The sequence below is a fragment of the Pleurodeles waltl genome, chromosome 6 (genome assembly GCF_031143425.1).
Source record: "Pleurodeles waltl isolate 20211129_DDA chromosome 6, aPleWal1.hap1.20221129, whole genome shotgun sequence".
NCBI classification, from domain to species: domain Eukaryota; kingdom Metazoa; phylum Chordata; class Amphibia; order Caudata; family Salamandridae; genus Pleurodeles; species Pleurodeles waltl.
The window spans coordinates 1,562,178,069-1,562,197,445 of record NC_090445.1 but is presented as its reverse complement, the minus strand read 5'-3'; the positions used below and the strand labels follow the sequence as shown (position 1 = coordinate 1,562,197,445).

Below are 19,377 nucleotides of genomic sequence, written 5' to 3'. Positions count from 1 at the left end.
GGGTCCCTCATTAGGTCTGGCATTCATAAAGACATTTTGTTTTTATTAAACTTCTATTTCTTTCTCTTTTAACTGGCTTTACTGTAAATGATGGAATTCTACTCTTCCACAAGGAGCATATTGGCACACAAAGTAGTTTTGTTCACTGCCAGGAACTACTGTGGCGATCTGTGGCGTAACAAAACTAGATGGGGCCCTCATCCAGACTCACTCAGGGCAGGTGCTGTGCTTGAGGGAAGCCCCTATACGGGGGGCTTCGGGCCTTTGTTACGACACTGGTGGCACTGTGTGCTTTTGAGACCAAACTTTATTTTTTTTCTTTTCACCAGTGTTTGTTACTATGGTGAGGGCCTGGCAGCTCACACAACAATAAAGTGTTACAAATGCCATGTCAAAACAAGACACACATTGACAAAGTGAAAAGACTCAAACAAATGACAGCTCGGTTGGCTTTGCCAGTGCTCGTTTATTTTCATGCTTCCCATAATCTTGTTGAAAATGGTTACACTGATTTTCCATTAGGAATATTTATTGGAAATGCTAGCATAAATGATGCTTCAAAGAAATAGCATCTAAAATTTCAAAGTAGCTGAATGTTTATTTTTCCTACTTGCATTTTTTTCCTGAATGTTTTATTTGAAAGCCACAGAAACGCCCTAGAGAACAGCAAAAAGAGAGTGAGTGCTGTGTTAGAAATGGGGTTTCTGGGTGGCTAGGTTATGTGCCTAAGCCAGGCAGAACCCACCCCCTCTAGTCCGGAAGAAGGAGTTACACACCGAAGATAACCCCTGCTCACTCCCTTGGCTTATCCCAGAGGTCTTGTGTAAAGCGTTTGCACAACACGTGACACAATAAATACACCACAACGGAAACACAACAAGTTATATAAAAATAAACTGTATTGCATAAAGCATCATAAGACCGAACACAACATGTATCAGTACTACACGACTACCCAAGCACTGCCAGAACTTTACACAGGTTACTAGTACTCTGCAAAAATAAGCAGTCGTCAGGTAAACATATATGTTACTGGTATTCTACAACACAAGCAGTAGGCAGGTAAACATACAGGTTACTGGTTTTCTACAACACAAGCAGTAATCAGGTTGTTTCACCAAAAATGCCCATGTCAGAATAAACGCAAGATCATGAATGGCAAGACAGTAGCAGGAATGCACATAAACGGAACTATTCCCATCAGGCATCTGTCATAGTAGACACATTATTATGAGTGCCTAGACGTCATCATGAATGCACCAAAAATGAAACATTGTACACTGGTCATAAGACTACCAAAATAACTGAACATATCAGGGAACCATTTCCATAGGGCCCATAGTATCCCCTGTCCTGCACGACAAGGCAATCGGGTGCACCTGTTCCTCTATTAGAGAATAGGCTCTGTGAAACCAAAACAGCCAATATAGAAGTTACAGCACCTCTGCACTTCTATTTGGTGTACTATATAATGTCCATCTTCCCTAAGCACAGGGAAAACCCTAGTGGCGGTCCTTTTTCCACGATCAGGGACGTTCGCACAATGGCAACCACAAGAAATGCCCCCCAATATCCTCTGGACACTCTTCTCCCATGCAGAGAGACCAGAACTACAGGCAGTCGCCCGGAATCATGAGGTGCAGCAGAGCCCAAACACTAACGTCGGGATGCCCAGCTTAACGGGTACCTGGGGAGAGACCGTGGGACAGGTACCCAGTGTCTTCTTCTTAGTGTTACGGTCTCAGGAGGAGGGACCATAATGGGGCTCCCTTAGATGAATGTGAAGTGCCACACAGGGGGCAATTGACCCTCGTAGCACTCCAGCTCCAGAGGCCGCTCACTCCTTGCAGAGTAGTGCCACCAGCAACCGCTATGCAACAAGCCAACAATGTAAGAGCAGTCCAGATGAGTCATTTGCACCGTCCAGTAGTCCTTCTGACAAAGATTCGGTCCCAGTTCCAAAAGTGCTCTAAAATTGTGGGGGAAAACCCTCTGTACTTATACTCATTTTGTGCAGTCTCCACAAAATGGGAGAAGGGGTCCTACCAGCACTAACTGGTTTCAGGACTGTCCCCTTTCTCCTCCAGCACTGGCTCCAGACATCAGTGGGGGGTTAAGGAGCCCTTTGTGTGAGGCCAGGGCACAGCCTTTACAAATGCAGGTGTGCCTCGTCTCTCTGTCTCTCCCAGTCCAGGATGACCATTCAATATGCAGATGCCCTCTTATTACACCTCCACCCTCTGTGTACAGGCTGTCTGAAAGGTATGCACAAAGCGTAGCCATCTCTGCCCCAAACCTGGATTGGAGTCAAGCTGCAAAACACCAGAGTCATAGGCACAGAGAAATGCCCACTTTCTAAAAAGGGACGTTTCTATAACGGTAATAATAAATCACACCAGAAAGAAGCATTTCTCACTATCAAACATGCCTATACCACCCTTCGTAGATTAGACAATACCATTTAGACCTATGTTAGGGCATTTCCAAAGCTATCTTATGAGAGAGGCAGCACTCACAGAAGTGAGAAACTAGATAGGCTGTTTGTCACTACCAGGACATGTAGTAGATAAGACATATGTCCTGCCTTTTACATACACAGCACCCTGTTTGTAGGGCTAACTAGGGCCTACCGTAGGGGTGACATAAGTAGTCAAAGGGGAGTTCCAGGCCTGGCAAGTAAATTTTGATGTCAGGTCCCTGTAGCAGCAAACTATGCATGCAGGCTCTGCGGTAGCAGGCCCAAGACAGGTTTGAAAGGCTACTTCTGTGGGTGGTGCAAGCTACGCTGCAGGTCCACTAGTAGCATTTAATTTACAGACCCTGGGTATAGGGATCCCACTGTACAAGGGACTTACAGGTAAATAAATGTGCCAATCAGGTGTAAGCCAATTATACCAAATCATGCACTTTAGCACTGATTACCAGTGGTAAAGTACCCAGAGTCCCAACGTCAACAAAAATGGTCTGGAAAAAAAAATAGGAGAGGAAGTCAAAACGTTTGGGGATGACCTGTAAAAAGGACCAGGTCCAACATGCAGGGTGCGGCAGCCATTGGGTGGGTTGGGGTGAAGTGTTGGAGGGTTTGGTGGATGACTTATTGGTTGGCTGGGTAATATAGGTATACGTGTCATAGGCAAGAGATGGGAGGCTAACTAGCAGTGCTATTCAGAAGACACTGGTTGGAGACCAATGGAGCAGCTCTTGACATCCTTTTGGATGCTAGTTTCAGAGACAACTTTTGAGTAAGCAGGCATTATATAACTGGAGGATAAGCAAACATTTCAGCAGTCCAGGATGTACAAGTGAGGTGACAGCAGCGAAGTTCATACATTCAAATTGCACATTAATATTTAGTATCACTTATCAGAGAATTCGTTAGAGATCAGATTAACTAAAGAACCGACAGTTGCGATGTACTGTCATTCTAAATGTATACATGCATCAGCTAAAACATAATATGCAAGACAGGAAGTTATAAAGCCCTCATAAGAAGTTTGTCAACTTTACAGCATTAGAGTTTTGCTAAGTCTGCTATTGAGAACAAAAAGTCTATGACAATGGCAAATTTAGTGTTGTGAAGGCTAGGTGATGAAAATGGAACATACAGCATACATGGAAATAAACATTTGAACATTCATCAAATGTTCATAGAATTTGAATTATCATAAATATCCATTGTTTTAAACTTCGCTACAGTGTCCTGTGGCTGGTGAGATAGAGATTGTGTCTATAGAGATTGTGTCAGAGATGGAGTCAGATTGCAGTTCGATCTAATCATTCTCTTTGATCGAGCGGTGAATGTAATGGTCTTAGTGTATCTGGCAGTGCAAGTGTGTGCATGTTTGAGTACGCATGTGTGTGTGTGTGTGTGTGTACAGAGTATGAAATAGGTTTAGGTAAGAGTCTACAGTTGACAGTAAGGGTAGGAGTAAAGTATGGATGTGGAAGTAGGAGGGTTTGGAGGAGGGATAAGTGAAGTGTCTATGGTTTGGAAGGGCACCTTGGAAAGTGCAGTTCTACCAGCATAGCGATGCTTGCTAATTCGATCTACAACAGTTCAACCGCAGTTATATCATAGTGTGAGTGTCAAAGCGAGTGTGATGTGGTCATGGTGTAAGCAATGGTCTGTATAGGTAAAGGTTGAGCTACCTGGGTGTTTGTATGTAGTTGGTAGGATATGTGTCAGGAATAAGGCTGTGCGCGGTCCAGGTTCCCCCCGAAACTCTCTTCTTGCGCACCACTTGTCATCCCTTCCTGTTCTAAAAGCGTCATCAGCATCGCCTGCCCTGTGGTAAAGCTCATGTAGCTGCAGGGTCAGGACATTGGTGGACAAGATGCAGTTATCAGTGCTGTTCTATGAAGGGACTACAATTCCCAGGATTTTAGAGGCAGTGGCCATCTTTGGGTGTGGCAGGCCTATAAAGCCCAGCCACACCCAAGCACCTTGCTCATTATTTTGAAGACTTCGATGCAGTCAGACCTCGTTGGGGGTTCCTCTGAAGAAGAGCAGATTTCCTGCATGGCAGATTGACAGCAAGTCGGAGTATCCTTGTTTCCATTGTGAATTTAGATACGAGTAGGTCGTACTCGTAGCGGTAAGGTCTTGATGAGCCCAATCTTGAAGGAAGCGGTTACTTCCAAAAGTACAGTGCCCCTTAGCACAACGAGCAAAGCGTTTCCAGTTCTAAGAGTAAAGCGGCTTGGGACGACGATCAAAGTGCTTCGGATCACAGGAGTAAAGAGCCTCTTTAGCACAACGAGCAAAGCACTTCAGTCCACATGAGTAAAGCGCCCTTGGCATGATAATCAAAGCGCTTGAGTCCACATGAGTAAAGCGCCCTTGGCCCGATAATCAAAGCGCTTGAGTCCACAAGAGTAAAGCGCCCTTGGCACGATAATCAAAGCGGTAAAGCGCCCTTGGCACAATAATCAAAGCGCTTCAGTCCAGATGAGTAAAGCGCCCTTGGCACGATAAAGCGTTTCAGGCCACATGAGTAAAACGGTTTTGGCACGAGGATCAAAACGCTTTAGTCCACATGAGTAAAAGCACCCCCTTAGCACAACGAGCAAAGCGCTTCAAGGTAGAAGAGTAAATCGCCCTTGGTATGACAATCAAAGCGTTTTAGGATACATGAGTAAAGCGATCTGGGCACGAGTATCAAAACGCTTCAGGCCTCATGAGTAAAGCACCCCTTGGCATAACGAGCGTAGCGCTTCAGACAAAGGCATAATGAAAAAAGGTGCTTCATGTATGATGATCAAAGCGCTTCATGAACAACAAGCAAGGCGCTTATGCCCAATTAACAAAACGCTTCAAGTTCAATGAGTAAACTTTCAGTAGTAAATGTGAAAATGTTTCAGAGATAAGCAAATTATAGTTTCATTGTTTTGTTTGGGAAACATAACATGTGAGATACATATTCAAGTCTTTGAGAATTTCTAGGCTTAGATCAAAGGTTTATCTTGTGAATGCATAAATGTTACATGATTGATATTTAGAGTATGACCGTAGTCCAAAGCTCTTGCCATCTCTAGGTTTAGAGGTTGCAGTTTGTTCTTGTTCCATGATTCAAAGAAGGGGCTACGCCCAAGTCACAAAGGGTCTCAATCTGATATCACGGAGACGCCTTTATTCAAAAGTCTATTGGTGAGTTATACTGTTATGAATGAATGTATGCATATTTGTTCTAACCGTTTCTTTTCAGATCTCTCTCCCTGCAGTTCCCTACCCTAATTCCCTTCCCCCCACCTGGCTTTATCATAACTCTTTGCTATAATAGCCTTCTGAGTTGGTGACGCGGGAGGTGGGCCTTTTGTTCAGCTGCATGCAGATCCAGAGGAAAGGGCACTGTGACAATATGCTTACATACAAACACGCCTTAAAACACATTTTAAACATCATGTATAAACCATCTTATGTAAGACAGGCTGGAACTGAGAAGAGTGAGTCCTATCCGTACGGATGGAAAGTAGACAGGATCGACCCCAATGGACATGTGGAGCAATCAAGTTAGAAGTAATATTTTGTTGCTGTTGGTTTTGAGCTCTGTGGGGTTATCAAAAATCAAAGTCTTTGTTAATTTAAATCTATCTGGGCTGATGTAGGAGAAGGTGATATTCAGTGCTGTGAGGGAGTTCCGTAGAGCTAGGAACCCCATCCTGTGAAGCACCATCTCTTTTGCATAGTCTTTGGATATTAAGATCTTGATGTTGTTCGAGGTTAGTGTTTTAGATCTCATGTGTATCAGGTTAGCCTCAGAGTGTGGAATTTAAGAAGTCTGAAGAGAGCAGGTTTCTGGAAACCAGGTTCGATCTGTTTGGGACTCTATGTGCCCTTTTGATTTCGGTCTCTCAAATTAAAATTTCAGGGGTTTGTGTTATCCATTGTTCAGGGAAAGAGAGACAGGAGGAGGTTTGGTTTTCGGTTCCTTCAGGCAATCCAAATATTCTCAGGTTCCCTCTTCTGCTCCTGTTCTTTAAATCTGTAATGGTTTTGGAGAGGGTGTTTACCTACTTGGTAGTGGCCTTGGATATTGGTTTTTCCTTGAGGTGCTCATCATTTATCATGCCGATTCTGGATACAGTTACCCCTATTTGCATGGTAAAGTCATTCCGCAGGCCAGAAATCTCAATTTGTAAGAGGTCAGTATTTACTTTGGTGCTTTGCGCCAATTCTTGCACTGAAGAGGTTCCGTAGGATTAGGTCCATTTTGTTGTTAGCATCTAGGGCTTGTTGTGACTTGACAGGTGACAATTGCAGGTGGGTCTTGTTTAGCTCTTTCCACAGATACCTTCTGGTCCTTATTGTCTTTGTGGTCCTTCAAGTCTTTGTCTATGGGGTCTTTTTTAACCGCCATTGTGGATCAGAGCAGCAGTGTTATGTTTTGTCCAAATGCAGGAGATTACAGACCACCTGCGTTGGTTAAATTGTGTGGTGGCGTACTACATTCTGCTGATTCTAGCCTCGGGAGTCAGGTCTTGAGCGGAGTGCTCTGGATCTCAATCAGGAAGTGTAAAAGTAGCAGCGTGTTCAGTTCTCCTACATTTCAGTCCTGCTCTTCTTGGCAATGCTATTGTTAGGATCCTCTCTGTTTACCAAGTATTTCCCACATACTTAATGTCTTGTGTCAACATCATACTTCACCTCCTCTCACTTCAGAAAGATCCTACTCGTATGCACTTGACTTGGGTGTTTGATGAGTAAGGACTAACTTGCAGGACTTTTTCTGGTCGCTTGGCTGCACAATTGTTTTGTTCACAGATATGCTAGTTGCTGAGTTTCTCGGGATACATATCCATTTGGTGGCACTATATAGTATAGCGTACAGGTGTATGGGTTGGCGAATCACGGTGATGCCATCTTGGCGGCAGAGGTCTTGATAGGCCTCAGGCCTATTGCTGGTGCTGCATGATTTCTGTAGGAACATGCCTTCTATGTTATGGGAATGCAAAGGTTGCCATCAGTTGTCTCAGGTATTAAGCTGCACAAATGCACAGGTTGCTGCTGCTTTGGAACTTGCCAATTTTATTGTGTTGGGTCTCAGAGGAGGGCTGCACAATAGTTGGAGGGGTTGCAATGGTGCAAAGGGGGTGACTGCTTTACTTCCTTGGCATAGAGGGAACTACCTCTATTTCTTTATTTACAGGATTTACTGGCGCTTTGGTGGTCAGTTTTCAGTAGATGAGTCGATCTTCGTGGTGGGCACCATTTTCTTGTCTCACAAGCCCTTTTGGGTGCCTGGGGATCGGCCAGCATGTGTCATGAAAGGGGGATTTTGAGAGCTCCACAAACTGCTTTTTTGGTTCAGCTGGTCATCCAGTGCTTGATCTAGTCACATTGGGGTCAGATGACTGTGGACTGTGGGATATAATTGGCTGTGATCTACCCCAGCTGGCGGAGCTCACAATTTAGGTTGCCATCTTCTCCAGGTTCGAAGCCACGCCCACGCATGAGATAGATTTTCTAACGTTAGATTCACCACTTCATTTCTTAATATATTTATACACAATAAAGATATGATGTCTACTTAACATTTAAAGAGTGCTACACCACTGACTTTACGTTGCGAGCTCACTTCACACGTCATCATCCTGCAAGGACGATTTAAACATGAACTGGTAAAAGCGAACAACGTTCCAACTAATGACTGCACCAGTACATGCTGCAGACTGCATTCTGCAGGGAAAGAATCAGACAATCTGACACTTTGTACTCGTTAAGAATCTACCCAGTATGCGAGCTACAACTTTGCCAATGTTTAGTACATTTTGTGAAGATCTATATATTGCTAATTTTAATCACACCATTATGTAGGCTTTTGTGGTCTTCCAACAAGGCGTCATGGTGAACATGTGTTTTTAGAAGGTTCATGTTTGCTTTATGGAAACATAAATATGTATAAACATCTTTATTACTAGCTTTGAGTCATAAGTACGAGTAACCATGCTTCATTATAAAGAAAGCCTGTATATATTGTTTTGTTCTTTGATCGAAAGTTTCTATTTGATTTTTTTTTTGGGTTGATGACAAACAAGTGGTTTAATTTTGTGTGTACATTTCTAGATATATCCCCTATGAGTTTCCAGGGAGGTCCAAACTGCATTGGAGCAACAAATCTATGTGCAATCGATTAAACTATTTACACGTTGCTGTAAATGGATACACTGGATTAATGTGAAGCAATGGAATCATAATTTGACTTCCCTTGGAATCATTCAAAGATGATGCAGTAAAATTCATGGAAGCTCCCACAAGTGCATAAGTGTCAGTGCACCTTGGGACTGCACTCACAAGAGAACAGCTGTCTGGTGATTTATGCCAGGTAAACCCAGGCCTCCACAGTTATTCCAGAACCAATGGTATTTAACTCATACTTGTTTTTTACTGCACAGTCCCAGTAATAACAGGGGCAGGGTTTTGCACTCTGTCAGTACCATGCTACTCGTAATGATGGTCCTAGAAGGACTGAGCAAAGTCTAGATACCAACATCATAGGTTGTGGGTATCTCTGTATTGTGATGCCAGGATAAATGTAAATGCATTAGGGCAATGTGGATGATTTAATTCTGTTTTACAAATGCATACTCAGAGGCCAGGATAGAGGTGCTTCATACGAACTCTGGATTGCCGGATACAAGAGAACAGTGGATAAGAAAAATTTGAATAATTACTGCTGGAGATCTGTAGAGGAATCAATAGTGGTAGGCGATTGAGACCCTTGCAAAATTCTTGACTGTGATTTGCATTGAGGTATTCATACTGAAAGCATGGCTGCATGTACCAGAAGGCAAATTAAAATAAGATTTTGATGAGTTACTCATTACCCCAGGCATGGGACATCGCAGCAAGGCAGAGGAGCCCTCTTCTACAAAGACGAAAGAGCGAGACAACTGATATCATGCAAGGTGTGAGTGCCTCCTTCTCTCCTGGATTCGATTTCCCATTCTGGCACTTTTAATATTATTCTTGAAACACTAGAGGCACCACAGTGCAAACAGAAAGTGGGGTATAGATGATATACCAGTGCCTGGCGTGGCCCATGGGGATGGGTGAAAAGCAGAGGAATGGGGGACAATGTTCAGGGCAGCTTCTGTGCTGATTAGTGGGAAAGATGGCATAGCATAAACATCAGGGAATTGTGAAATGTCAGCCTCTTTGGTGAGAGGGAGGCAAGCATTTCCCATCAGCACAGGAAGTGGCATCACTGAATTTCCCATCATCCTTCTTGACAGGTACAGGTACATTACTGTTTTTTTCCTGCAAAAAACAGTCTTTAAAAGAAGAAGCCCAGCAAGAGGACTTGTCGTCTCTTCACTCATTAGCACAGGAATTTCATCAGAGCACCCTGCACTCTGCCCGCTTCCCAGGATCTCCTTAATGGCAGCTACAACACAGATGCACAACGGACATGCCACTGGATCTCCAAAGGCAAGCTTGTCTGTGCCAGTCCGCACCTGGACTGCACCCAGAGCCAGGAGCCCTGGTCCAGTCACCGCCTAGCGATACTCTGCAGCACTCCTTAGGTTGATAGACCTCCTCCTCCCCCCCCCCCCAACTGCTGCACCACCTCAAACTACTTCAGGAGCTTTCATCTGCATCCACTGTTGGTTCTCCAGTAGTCACCCACCCACATCCCGCAAGCAAATACTAACACCACCCTCAATGCCCCCTCCAAACACACACACCACTCAAGTACCAACAATGCCTACACCAAACACCACAGCAAACCAGCATGTCACCACCCTTCTGCATGCATGCTTTTCAACACATGATCATTTAGAAAACACACACCGAAATATAGGACCTGCTGAGCAGCGACGCACCGGACATCCTCTTCATCACAGATCTGGCTAAAGCCGTCACCGGCTCCTGACATCGCCAAGGCAATCCTAATGGGCTACAAGATCGCTTTACAGGATTGCCTTCACAAAGCCAGGAGCAGGATTTACTATCATCTTTACGGAATCCATCAAATGCGCATCGTCATCAGAATGCCACCTCATTCATCAAACAATTGCACTTCAAGCTGCAGATCTCCGAAAACGTTATCCTGAATGTCACCCCTCGCCCAGAGGCCAAATTTACCAACATCACCGACATCGCCGATTGCTCACCATCGACTCCAGAGCCTACATTCTCCTTGGTGACCTCAATTTTCACCTGAAGACCGAAATAACCCTTGCTTAACAGCAGTTCTTGAATGACTGAGCAAGATCGGACTCGCCCAACTTGCCACAGAACAAACACACATCACAGGTCACATTGAACACCACCAACTACAACTCCACCACACTATTCCCATGGACTGCCCACTCCATCATCTTCTTCCAAATCAACAAACATCAAGTCAACTCCCCTTCCAAGTTTGGCATTCCAAGCCGCATCTGGGGCAAAAGCACAGGAGCCAACTGGCTCAGTGTCCTCAGCACAGAGCAATTTAGCCCCCCCAGACAACCTCAACAAGGAAATCAACAACTGGATCAAGAACTGCAGGGACTCTCTTGCACCTATCAACCCCAACAAGCATAGCAGATCAAACAAGCAAGCCAGCTAGAAAGGAAATAGAAAGCCAGCCATGACATCACCAACAGAACTACCCACGAAGCTGCACTCAGATGCTATCACCAGCAAATAAGAGACATCAGGAAAAAAGCACAAGTAGATCACAGTAAATGAAGCTCAAACGGCTGAATGGAGGTCTTCTCAACCGTCAGATTACAGCTCGCCCTTAGCCACTATTAACAACATCGCTGCCTCTCAACAACTCTATAACCTATCCAACTTATTCCACAGCAAAATCGTAAGCATCTAAAGCAACTTTTCACACCAACCCAACCCCAGAGAACTCGTCGCTAACCTACCCACCACCAACAATGACAGCCAGTTGACCAAATGGACAACCCTCACCAGAAACAAGAAAGCAGCATTCATGTGAACCATCAACTCAGGGGCCCCAACAGACTCATGCTCTCTCCACATCTACAATCTGGGAACATCCCCAATCAGCACAACCCCGACCCACATCATCAACACTACCATCAATTTCTCAGATGAATGGAAATTTACAGAAATCAATGACCTGAATCAACTGAGAAACTTCCAACCCATCTCCCTGTCCCCCTATGCAGTGAAAGTGATTAAGAAGGTCATCAACAAACAACTCACAATCCACCTTGACCTTCACTCTTTCTAGACAACAGTCAATCAGGATTTAGAAAGAACTACAGCATTGAAACAGTACTCATCTCGGCCACTGGCGACATTCAGATCATCCTAGATCGAGGAGAAATAGTGGCTCTCATTCTGCTCGACCTCTCCGCCGTTTCCAACACTATCTCCCATAACACTCTCATCAGAAGACTCTACAAGATTGGCATACAAGGATCTGCTCTCAAATGGATCAGTCACTTCCTCACTAGAAAAGCCCAAAAGGTCAGGCTGCCACCCATCACATCAGAGACCAAGAAATTGATCTGCGGAGTCTCACAGGAATCGTGCCTCAGTACCACACTTTTCAACGTATACATGACAACAGTTGCCAACATCATCAAATCACAAGACATCAAGGTCATCTATGCCAATGACCCCAAACTCATCCTCTCCCTGATCGACAAGACAACCACCACCACAACCAACTTCATGACCATGGCAGCAGACTGGATGTAAATGAACTGTGTGAAGCTACACTCCAACAAGAAGGAAGTAAGGGTCTTCTGCAATAAGACCTCCCAATGGGCCTCCATCTGTTTCCCTTGGAGCTAGGTCCAACACCCACACCAACACACTAAACATGAAATCTAGGCATCATCCTAGACGACAAGCTCAACATGACAGCTCAAGTTAACGGAGTGTGCACCTTCTACTTCCACATCCTATGTATGCTGTGAAAGATCTTCAAATGGGTGCCTCAGAACACCACGTGGATCGTCAAATAAGCTCTCATCACCAGCAGGCTGGACTGCGGCACCACTTCCTACACCGGAATCTCCAAACAACTCCTACACAGACTCCAGAATATCCATTACACCGCTGCAAAACTCATACTTGTCTTCCCACATCACACAGCACCTCAGAAAGCTTCACTGGCTCCCCATGCACAAGAGCAGCCAATTCAAACTTCTCACCAGGCACATAAAGCTCTATGACCAGAAAACCTCAACAGTCATGTACACTTGCATCAACCCACCAGACACCTACACTTGGCCTCACTCTCACACAATCCTTGCATCCACAAAAGCTAAATTAGAGGACCCTAATTTTCCTACATGGACCAAAGGAATGTAACAGCATCCCTCAATACATCAGAGCCTCCTCCTAACGTCTTGTGTTTCACAAGAAGATGAAGTCCTGGCTCTTTGTATAAGCACCTTGGAGACCACACACCTACACATCTGCCCAAGCACCTGGATAATTTCTTAGGTGATAAGTGTTCTATATCAGTGGTTCCCAACCTGAGGTCAGGGGGTCCGCGAAGCCTCCGAATTAAGCTGTGCTTAATTCTGGGTAACTTGGCAAACAAAAACAGCCTGGGTTAAGTTAGAGGCATTATGTTAAGTATTTATCCAACAAACAGTAATAAAATGAAATCACAAGAAAAATCACACACCAATTTTGAAAACGAAATCATTTATTAAAATCTACTATGAGACCAAAACAACAAAAAAAAATCAAATCAGTAGAACTAGACTTATGAATTTATTTTACGTTTTCAGTGAAACTAACACCTAAAAGATCAAAGTGCCAACTACAGACACCTACTCACGCAAGACTGGGACAAAGTCGAAAGTTAAGGCTGAGCATGATGGAGCACTGTTCAAATACAAAAAGTGGATTGGGCCTGATTAGCGCTTAACTTCGAACTCGGAAAAATTCATGAAGGATAAGTTCTGAGAAGGTAAAGTTCAGCGGGCAAGGTTGCAGATGGTGTCCTAGGTGGGAGAGTCGTCAGATGGCCTTGGGTCGAAGTCACTGTGAAGATTTCCACATTCAGTCTTAGTCGCTGAAATGGAAGTCCAAAAACTCCACTGGGATGATGCAGAGGCCTGTAGCCAAAGACTGTTCCAAAACGTTAGCAAGGGACCAGACAGGTGGAACTCTAGGCTTTGTTAGGGATAAGGAGATGGTGCCAAAAGCCCTATGCCTGGCAATACTTCTAAGTATAGGTTGTGGATCACCATCAAAGGCCAATGGGTAAAGGCTCAGAGGTACACAGGAGCCAACAAGACTGCTGTATGGTGTCAGCTGGTGTCCTCAGAGCAGGTTCTCCCTAACACATTCCATCAATTCATAGTTGCAACAATAATATATGCGGGGGAGAGGTAGAGAGGATGGGAGAGGGAGATTGAGGGGGGGGGAGAGAACAAGAGAGACATCTCTAAAAGCAGCTGTGAGCCCTGTCATGCCAGCAGATTGTTAGGCAACAACCTGTTTGTTAGGCAACAACCTGCAGCACACTATCTGGAGGGAGGCAGCGCTCAGATCACACTTGGAGGTGTTGGGATTGTATGGGTATCTACAACCACATGGTCCATGGCTGCTCGGGAAGCGAGTCAAGGGTGCCTGGAACAAACCCCTGTCAGCTGCCAAGGAGAGTAAGGGCAAGGTGAGTGGGAAACCAGACTCTGAGTTTCCCACGGTTGAGGTTGATGGGGCACCTGAGAAGAGTGCCCCTAAACTTCCTGGCTGGCAAGTTGAGGATAGGCCCACCAGGAAGAAATTCTGCAAAGCACAGAAAAGAGTGCACCACTCTAGAGGGCTTGAGGCAGCAAGCTGAGGCCTAGACAGCATGTGACACCTCTGGAGATCACATCATCCACTGGGAGAAAGACCTCCTATATAGCAAGCCTAAGGTTCCTGGAACTGGGAGAGCCTGTGTGCTGGTGGTCCTCCAGTGTTACAGGACCTTCCTACTGAGTTTGGTTCATGCCATTCCCCTGGCAGGATACATGGGGCAAGACAAGACCTTTGCCAGGTTTATTGCAGACTTCTACTGTCCCTAGATGAAGACAGCCACAGACACATTCTGTTGGTCCTTTCCCACTTACCAGGCCAGTGGGAAGTCGGGGGGGGGGGAGCTCAAGGCTCTCCTGACGACATTAACTGTCACTGACACTCCCTTTGAGAGGATAGGGATAACAAAAAGTTGGACCCCTGGACCCCAAAACAGCTTTAGGTAACTGTGTCATCCTGGTCTTGGGGGGTCACATAACTCGCTACCCAGAGGCCATTCTTCTGAGGTCGGTGGCTGCACCTGCGGTGGCCAAGGACCTGATAGGGATTTTTACCAGTGTGGTGCTTTCAAAAGAAGTAGTGTCTGTCAGGGGCACTACCTTCATGTGGCATACATGTAGGGTGAGTGTTTAGTAATTTATAAGTTCTCCACACCCTATCACCCCCCAAACCAGTGGTCTTGTGTAGAGGTTCAACAAGACCCTGAAGGGTATGATAATGGGCCTACCTGAGCCCATGAGAGTTAATTGGGGCGTCCTTCTTCCACGCCTTTTCTTTGCCTGCAGGGAGGCACCACAGAAGGGAGTGTGGTCTAGCACCTTTGAACTCCTCTACGGCCACCCTGTTAGCGGACCTCTTAGCCTTGTGAGAAAGGAATCAGAGCAAGCTTCCAGCAAGCCCCCTCAAGATGTAGTCAGCTACATGCTGGCCAGCAGCAACCAGATGCACAGCTACTGAAAGAAGGCAAAAAGTAATCTTGAAGCCAGCCAGGAGGCCATGAAACTCTAGTATGACTAGAAACCACTATGGTAGAGTTTCAACCAGGCCAGAAAGCGTGGGTTATGGAGCCTGTGAAGCCCCGCACTCTCCAACAATGCTGGACTTGCCCATATGAGATGAAGGAGCAGAAGGGGAGTCCACCTACTTGGGGATCTGCAGACTCCTACAAACCCTTAAGGGTGCTCCAAGCCACCTCAAACCGCACTTTGAGAGGTCCAAAGTAAACATGCTCCTGGTGACAGATGAAGAGGCGGAAGAGGAGAGCGAGCCTCTCCCTGACCTCCTGTCTGCCCAAAAGCATGATGGGTCAATGGAGGGTGGTGGCCTCTCCCCTACCCTAACTCCAGAGCAGCAGAGTGACTGACGCCAGTTAATGGGGCAGTTTGCCACTCTATCCTGTCTCACCCCTGGAATATTACACATGCGCGTCCATGACAAAGGAGACAGTCCACCAGTTAAAAATAAGATTTACAGGTTGTCAGACAAGGTGAGGCCCAGTATCAAGGAGGAAATATCTAGGATGGTGGCATTATGGGTGGCTGAGCCCACCAACAGTCCCTTGTCCAGCCCTGTGGTGCTGGTACCCAAGGATGCCCCACCAGGTACAACTCACAAACGTAGGTTCTGTGTGAAATACTGGGGTATCAATTCCATCACAGAGCATGACTCACAACCCATCCCCAAGCTGATGAGCACATAGGCTGGGTGCTGCCAAATGTCTTAGTATTTCTGATTTGACTTCACGGTACTGGCAGATCACCCTGAGGAGGCAAAAGAGTTCTACATTCCCAGCTCCAGAAGGCCACTTCGTGTTTAAGGTGAGGCCACTTGGATTGAAGAATGCTCCTGCCGCTTTTCAGAACTTGATCAACAGGGTCCTGGCTGGTGAGGAGGTGTTTATGCTGCCTACTACCTGGATGGCATAGCTGCCTACTGCTGGGAGGAACGTTGGTACCTCTTTCAAGAGGTTCTTCGGGCCCTGCAACAGGCAAGCCTAACTATCAAGGCCTGTAAATGAAGGTAAGGCAAGGTTCTGTGGTTTATCTGGGAAACATGGTGAGCGGGGACAAGGTGCAGCCCAGTGACGCCAAAATTGAGAGTATCCGGTCCTGGCAACCACCTAAAAAAACAAACTGAGGTTAAGGCATTCCTCAGTCTCAAAAGATACTATAGGAGTTTTGTTAAGCAATATGGCACCATTGTTGCCCCCATAACAGAGGTGACTTGATACAAACAACTGAGACAAGTGATCTGGACAGTGGCCTGCCAGAAAGCATATGATACTCTCAAGGAGGGCATGTGTACATCACCTGTACACGAGGCTTCTGACTTTTCGAAGGAGCTCATAGTGCAGACAGATGCTTCAGAGCATGGCATAAGGCAATCTTAACACAATTAAATGAGGAGGGCTAGACCAACCGTAGTCTTCATTAGCAGGAGGTTACTTCCCCTGGAACAGTGGTGGGGGTGAGATTTAAAGGGAGGCATTTGATGTAGCCTGGGTACTGAAAAAGTTGAGACCATACCTATTTGGTTCTCACTTCTGGGTTCAGACAGACAACAGGCCCCAGGCCCCTCAGATGGCTCATGTAGATGGGAAGGGAAAATCCCAAACAGCTGAAGTAGTCCATCTACCTACAGGAATTGAACATTATAGTGGAACACCACCCTTGGTTAGATCACGCCAATGTCAATGGTCTATCCAGGTTCTTCGACCTTATGAATGAGAATTCCTAAGAGTTGGGTAGTTCTCCTCACTTTCTGCTGTGGGGTACACACGTTAGAACTGTCATCCTTGGGGTAGTCTTGCCCCAGCTTGTTACCTTCTTCCTTCAGTTTGGTGATGTAATTTTTGCTTGCCTTAGGGCTCTGAGCACTTTACCACTGCCTTGTGGCTTTAAAATGCATGGAATCTCCTGCCTCCCCTTCCCTCTCTCCAAGCTGGCAGCAGTGACAATACAGGGGTCGTTATGCCCTTTGTGTGAAGGCAGAGTACAGGCTATTCAGATATAAATGGGGGTGTACTCGACTCTGCCCACCCCATCCTGCCATTGAGGCATACCAAATGCCTCTATTGCATAGCTGTCTGGCAGGAATTCACAAAGCCCAAATGTCAGTTACACCCAGTCACGTGAACCAATAGGCTGTAGGCATAAAGGGATGAGGGAAGGAAAATGACAGCTTTCTAAAAGTGGCGTTTTGAAAATTGTAATGACAAATCCAACTTTACCATTAAAGGGGGTTTATCATTACAATTCCATAGATATCAAACATGAGATATCTATGTGCTCCCAATTAAGTATTACAGCTCATTAAATGTAAGAAGGTATCCCCAATGTTATCCTATGGGAGGGGCGGGCCTCACAGTGGGAGAAAACGATTTGTGGAGTTTTTCGCTACAAGGACATGTCAAATTTGTAAGTACATGTCCAATCTTTTAATTACCCCAGCACCCTGCCCTATGGGCTACCTAGAACCTACCTTACAAGTAGCTCATATGTAGTAAAAAGGGAGTTTGAGGCTCAGCAATGAGGTTGAAATGCCATGTCGAAATGGCATTTTAAAACTGCATTCCGGCTGCAATGGCAGGCCTGGGACATGCATTAGGGTGCTACTACAGTGGCTGGCACAGTAAGTACTTCAGGCCCGCTGGTAGCATTTAATTTACAGGTAGCGTGTATATAGTATACCACTCTACAAGGGACTCATAAGTAAATAAATATGCCAATTAATTGTATGCCAATCAAAGAATGCGTAGGGGCATAAACACTAGCACTTTAGCAATGGTTAGCAGTGTTAAAGTGCACAGAAGCCCAAGGCCACCAAAACTGATTTCAGCAAAAAGGGGAGTAAGTAGGAAAAAATATTTGAGGGAAGACCACCCTAAAGTGACAGGTCTAAACAAAAGACATGAGGGATTCCGGGGATTGTAGCATCTGTGCTGAGCAAGGAAACTTAAAAAAAAAAAAAAAAATATATTGACCTGTTCTCTTACAACACAAAAGACCAAACACTCAGCTCCACTTGAAAAAGGTTGCAGAACACGCAGACACACCTAAAAAATGTGGTAATTCTAGTAAAAGATACAAGTCTTAGCCCCATATTTTGACAAGCCTGACGCTGCTCGCGTTCCCCTAGCCTCGTCCCTTTAACTTGGTGCATCACAAAACTGCACTTCTATTCCTGTGTTAAAGCACTGATCTGTGTCATGTATGACATGACGATCTTCCATCAGCAACAGAAGTCTGAATGATGATGAAGGTACTGAATTCGTCTCCCATGTTTACTGCAATAAATATCACGCATTCAGTATGTTAGACAAAAGCGTGACAACTATACGACTTGTCTTCTGCTCTCATACGTCAATTTGCCCATGTGTGGACTGTATACATAAATCGTACATCATCCCACCCGAGAAGGGAGTAAATGCTAGAGGTCTAAAGTGCATGTCCTCTAAGTGCCCCAATATTACCTATCACTACCCGCAAGTAATCGCGATCGCAAACGTTCTATTAAGATAACGGAATCAACCGCCCTACCATCAATTCAGTATTTGTTTTCCAATCACTCTGGCATCCCCTCCCACCCGGGTCATCTCTATCTGAGTTCCATATCGCCGCCAAACAGCCCACGTTCTACCTCTACACTTCCTACTTTACCACTACAGCTACCTACTTAACGTTAACGCCAATGCTGTCTTTCCTCCATCCCACCCCTTCCTAAAATCACCTTATTCTCTTACCCATTTCTCACCTACCTTCACCTTCCCTGCCTCTGCCTGGAGCACTTGACGTCAGAGAGCAGGCGCAGGCCAGGGGTTACGTAATTAGAATGCGCCTGCTACAGAGTTTTTATTGTAGAAACTAAAAAAGGACGAGATCACCACAGGTTTAGAGGTAAAGAAAGGACTCCCATGTTCCTCGAAAAAAGACTAGAGCGGTAAATCCGAATTTTGACATAAATTTGTACTTAACGATTTATCACCGCCTGCTGCGGCATTCATATACCAGATAATTTGTAGATGTAACCGGTGATTAACCAATTCTATAGCAGGACCGGAGGCGAGGATTATGCAGTCCTTTCTTCCAGTGCTTCAAATGGGCCGGTACTGAGTACCGGCACTTTTTTATTTTGAGAGGGAGAGTACC

The 19,377-nt window shown here is 45.4% G+C and overlaps 1 protein-coding gene across 2 annotated transcripts in view; it reads right to left on the bottom strand.

The window, feature by feature from the left end:
• The window catches only part of MFN2 (mitofusin 2), a 138,201-nt gene extending 119,150 nt beyond the window's left edge, over positions 1–19,051 (bottom strand). Inside the window, exon 1 of one of the 2 annotated variants that reach the window (XM_069241259.1) lies at positions 18,987–19,051. The gene's annotated coding sequence lies outside the window, so the exon portion shown is untranslated. Of the gene's footprint in view, positions 1–18,971 lie in introns of both variants that reach the window. The other variant, XM_069241260.1, reaches the window with a different exon arrangement.
• Between the last annotated feature and the right edge of the window lie 326 nt (positions 19,052–19,377).